Here is a 5,824-nt window from a genome sequence, read left to right on the forward strand (position 1 = left end):
CATTAATTACATTAATTGTATTGATTTATTACATTCATGATATTATGTTCTGATACTACTGTCTGTTTGTGGGGCTTTTCCATCACACAGAACAGAAACTCTGTACTTAGGAAATCATTGCTCTGTGTTCCTTTAGAAGAGGAGTTTATAATTGAGAGAAAGACAGGACTAGGTGAGTATCGAGTGTTTTGTGACTTTTGTACTGATAGCGGGCCCCAAACGCCACCATGTGTGGTGGCTAAAACTTGGAGAAAAACTCAGTCTGATTTGATGGGAAATCAGAGAGAAAAGAAAGAAAAAAAATCAGATAACAAAGCTTGGAGTGCTCATAACTTCTGGAAAGTGGGTGTGTGTTGGAGTGAGAGGGAACATCCAGGAGCGGAGCCAGAGAAGGCACTACATAGATCTGCATACAATGTCTACCCAGATCTCTAACTTCTGAATTGGGCATGTGCACAGCAGACTTCAAGAAGATAAACACATTTCCCATGTTGCTAAACACAACGGAGAAAACAAGCAAGAAGGATATGTGTAAGGATTCTGTCCTTAATTATGTCACCAGCCTGCGATGGCGTCCCAGCCTAAAAAGCAGGCAGGCCCTCTGTGCGTTCCCCTTTCTCTTTCAGCTCTCTCTCCTACTGTCTGCGCCCCCCCCCCCAACGCCTCTCCCAATAAAGCTCTGAAAAGGTAACCATGGCTTGTGATTCTTCCAACCAGCACTCTCCTCCGTTGGCATGGCTGCCGCAGGAAGCAGCCAGCCACGAGCAGCGCCAGCGCATAACCAACAATATAGAGTACACGTGTGTCATGCCAGCACTTGGGAGGTAGAGGCAGGAGGATTAGAAGTTCAAGGTCATCCTAGCCAGTCTTAGAATCATGAGACCCAGTACACACACACACACACACACACACACACACACACACACACGAATTGGATACAGTTCATTGGTAGACCTATCCTCTACAAAATGAGAAGCCCTGAAAATTAAGCTTCCTTTTACAAATTCATCTCTGCCTGTGGATCTTCTAGAGTTTGAATAATTCATCAACAGGGAGGAATATTTACTGTGACCCTACAAAATATCTTAAAACCATAAAAAATCCTACACCCTGGAAAAATCCTAAACTCCCTGGAAAGGAGTTGGAGTCTTTCAGATCTGGAGATTCAGGATTTGGAGTTTGCCCAGTTGGTTTTTAGTCTTGTCTCGATCCAGTGTTTCCTCACTATGCTCTCTCTCCTCTCTTTCGGAATGGTAATGTATACTCTGTGTCTTTGTATGTTGGAAGTATGTGATGTGCTTTGATTTTAATTTTACAAAGAGTTACCGTTAAGAGATTGCCATGAGTCTCAGAAGATACTTTGGAACTTCTGACTTGTAAACAGTGTTGAGACTGTGAAAAACTATGGGAACTTTTGAATTTGGACTAAATGCATTTTGCATCATGATATGGTTACAAGCCTATGGGGCCAGGGAGTGGAATGTGGTGGTTTGAATAAGAATGGTCCCTACATATTCATATAGTTGAATGCTTACTCACCAGGGAGTGGCACTATTTGAAAGGATTAGGTATGGCCTTGTTGGAGGAAGTGCATCCTTGGTGGTGGGTGTTGAGGTTTCAAAAACCCATGCCAATTGGGGGGCACCCAGGCAGGGAGATCTGGATCTGTTCCTGGTCTATGAGCAGGCTTCTGGAATCCGGTGCCTGTGGTGTGACACCTTGCACAGCCTTGGTGCAGTGGGAAGGGGCTTGGACCTGCTGGGCTTTGCTGATTTCCCATGGGAGACCTCGATTTGGGGGATGTGGGGATGTGGGGTGGCTTGGGAAAGAGGGCTGGGGGGTGGGAGGAGGGAGGAAGGGGATCTGTGGATAGCATATGGAGTGAGTAGAAAATTTCTTAATGAAGAAAAATGAAAAAAAGCCCATGCCAAGCCCAGAGTCTCTCTCTCTCTCTCTCTCTCTCTCTCTCTCTCTCTCTCTCTCTCTCTCTCTCTGCCTACAGATCAGGATGTAGTAGCTCTTAGCTACTGCTCCAGCGCCATGCCTGCCTGCCTCCATGCTCCCTGCCGTGATGATAATGGACTAATCTCTGAAAGTATAAGCAAGCCCTCAATTAAATGTTTTCTTTTGTAAGAGTTGCCTTGATCATGGTGTCTCTTCACAGCACTAGAACAGGAACTAAGACAATTGCCTATTCTTATAAATTCTTCTACATTGTTTACTTATAGAAAAAGCCCCAAATGTGCTCTAGGTTATATTATTTAGGGTAAGTTATGAATGAAAGTGGTGTCTAGAGGCAGCGGAACTGAGGGAAACCTCAAATGTAACTTTTCGTTGTTTATAGTTCATTATAGCGATGACTAATTTTGGAGGTCATAAAGCTGAGTAATATTTTATTAGTTTCCCAGTAGCTCTGCTGTAGATGACACCTCTGACCTGTTGGGTTACAATAATGGCTGCTGAGGCTACTTCTCAGGGACCTGAAGGCAGCTTCTGAAAGGACCAAGCAGATACCACAAGAAGCTGCTCAGTCTTCTCTGAGATCAGGCCTCAATTTCAGTTTCCTCAGACTTGAGCAAGCAGTTTCTGGGAGGGCCATGAACAAAAGACAAGTCCTTGCCGTAGCTCCCTTTCTGCAACATACTTGTACTCTGACGGATCAAAATTCAGCCAGTTGTTTACTGTCTGGGACCCCTCACCAACTTAGAGCTACGTGCATGGGTCAATGTGAATGTGCGAGGCCAGCCAGCCTCCGTGGCAGCTCAAGGACAAAGCCTGCGACTTGTCCAGGCCTGCCCAAAAATGATAACTGTAACCCCCAACCAGTAAATTCAAAGGTTACACACCCTCACCCAATCATATGATGCCAAGGCTTGTACCACCCTGCTTGCCGTTTTTCCCTTTAAAAACCCCTCACACTGAGAGCTCAGGGCTGTCCTCCTCCATCTGCTGTGTCAGTGTTGGGCATGGACCAAGCCCGGGCTTGTTTGTTATCAATAAACCCCTGTGTGTTTTGCATCGGATATTGGCTCTGTGGTGGTCTTGCTGGGGGCAGGGGGTGTCTCTCGACACGGGCACAACACTTCAATGAAAGCATTGACCCTTGTGCCTTCAGATGTCAGATGAGAGATTCAAACATGATGATCAAGTTTGGCCACGCTGCAGTCATAGTATAATATCCTGTCTTATTAACCTTCAGGGCAGGCCACTCTGCAGTTATAATATCCTGTCTTATTAACCTTCAGGGCAGGCACTCTGCAGTCATAGTGTATCCTGTCTAATTTGCTACTTTAGCCTTCAGGTCAGACATCTGCTCACTTCTGCACTGTAGAGTTGTACAGCATCTGAAAAATGTTCTACATGGAATTATAATACAAGGACGATTCCATGTAAATGTATCTAATCTTTCTCCTCCTCTTCAAGGCTAAAGACATCAAGATGAAAGCAACTAAAACAACATCCAGTACCAACCTAGAACTCTGATTCTCATTTTTTGCCTGCCCAGCACTCCTCTGCTGCTCCTCTTCCTCCTTAAAAAGCCTGTCCTCACACTCCAGTCCCCTAAGAATACATATGTGGGTGAGAGCCTCTCATCTTCTTTGGTTTGCTAGATTTCCAAATAATCCTTTTTCCTTCCTTGCAACCATAACTTGTTCTCAGGTCTCTGGTCTTTTCTAGTGGCAAGTAAATAAACTGGTTCAATATATGGTCACCAAAATTTTTTTTTTGAGATATGGTTTCATGTAGCCCAGGATGACCTCAAACTCAGTAGGTAGCTGAAGATGAATGAACTTTTTTTTTCAAGATAAGGTTTCTCTGTGTAGCCTTGACTGTCATCTGTAGAAGGACAGAAGGACAGAACTCTCTCTGTAGACCAGGTAAACTAGGCACTGGCTTTGAACTCACAGAGATCCACCTGCCTCTACCTCCCAAGTGCACCACCACCACCCAGTGATGACTAAAGTTTTAATCTTACTGCCTCTACCTACTCCCCACTAAGTGGATTTTTGAGTATCAAACATAGAGCTTTGTACAAGTACTCTTCCAACTGAACAACATCACTGGTCCCTAGATCACAACAATTTGGAGATCTTTGGTAAAAGCATAAATGGCACTGGTTGGTCGGCGGAAGGGTCATGAGCCATGGCTACCAGAGTTAGAATGGGCTTTATTAGAAAGAAGAGGGGATAGGGTGGAGAAGCCAGGCCTGGCAGAGGGAACAGAGCGGGGGCAGAGAGGAAACACGGGAAGGGGAGGCACAGGGAGAGAGCGTGGGGGTGCACGTCCAGCTTTAAGGCTGGGACACAGTCGCCTGCTGATGACCTAAGGTGACAGACAAGACCCAGAGCTGCGCAGGTACAGAATCCTAACATTTGGGACCTGATGTAGAAACTCAGACATGGTCGGAGGTCAGGCCATGGGCATCATCCAAACCACAAGTTTTGTTCTTAGTTGAGCAAAGGGAAGAGCTGTGTAGAATTTACCATTACTACTACTATGTAACAAACACCCCAAAACTTAGTGACTTAAGACAGGAATATATTTATTTAGCTCATGTTTTTGTAAATTGGCAACGGGATGGGCTCAGTTGGGTAGTTCTTTGGTCTGAACTGGGCTTACTCATGCAACTGGGACAATTGCCAGGCCGGCTGGCTTAGTGTGAACTCTATGGGACCATTTGCCTCTACTCTGTAGTTCCTCAACTTCCAGCAAGCCTACTACCCCTGCTCATGGATGGGTACTGTTTCAAGAGAGGGAGTGAACATTTTAAAGCCTCTTGAAGCCTAGACTTGGAAGTGGTCCACTGTTACTTCTTCTACATTCTGTTGACATAATCAAGATATTAGCCAGCTCAGATTCAGATGCTGGGGAAATAGAGGTAATTTCTTAATAGGATCCATCAAATCATGAAATAGGTATGAACATAAAACCATTTGCTAACTTTTGTAAATAATCTGCACTTAATATTAGAAATATATTTTTGGAAATTTTGGGAGTTCTTTATGGCTGGAATTGTTTTTGTTTTGTTTTGTCTTGCTTGTTTTTTGAGGCAGGTCTCTCTCTGTGTAGTCCTAGTTGTCCTACTTGCTCTGTAGAGCAGGCTGGCCTCAAACAGAAATCCACCTGCCTCTGCTTCCCAAGTGCTGGGATTGAAGGCATGCACCACCACTTTGGGCTGGAATTGTTTTCTCTCTTTTTAATCTTTTTTTTGAATAATGTATTTATTTTTATGTGCATTGGTGTTTTGCCTAAATGTATATTTGTATGAGGTGTTAGATTCCCTGGAACAGGAGTTAAAGACAGTTGTGAGCTGCCATGTGGGTGCTGGCGATTTAACCTGGACCCTCTGGAAGAGCAGCCAGTGCTCTTAACTGCTGAGCTCTCTCTCCAGCCCCATGGAATTGTTTTCTATTTGTAATAAATAAGAATTTTGCCATGTGCGATGGCCCATGTCTTTAATCCCAGCATTTGGGAGGTGAACCTGGAAGATTTTTTTGAGTTCGAGCCCAGCCTGTTTTTTTTTTTTTTTTTTTTTTTTTTTGTTTTTGTTTTTGTTTTTGTTTTTTGTTTTTTGTTTTTTTTTTTTGTTTTGTTTTTTTGTTTTTTGTTTTCTGAGACAGGTTTTCTCTGTGTAGTTTTGGTGCCTGTCCTGGATCTTGCTCTGTAGTCCAGACTGGCCTTGAACTCACAGAGATCTGCCTGGCTCTGCCTCCTGAGTGCTGGATTAAAGGCGTGCACCACCACCACCTGGCTGAGCCCAGCCTGTTTTATATAGCAAGTTCCAAGATAGACAAGGCTACATGGTGATACCTGTTGAAAGAAA

Source organism: Peromyscus leucopus, chromosome 5 (genome assembly GCF_004664715.2).
Source record: "Peromyscus leucopus breed LL Stock chromosome 5, UCI_PerLeu_2.1, whole genome shotgun sequence".
In the NCBI taxonomy this organism is placed as follows: domain Eukaryota; kingdom Metazoa; phylum Chordata; class Mammalia; order Rodentia; family Cricetidae; genus Peromyscus; species Peromyscus leucopus.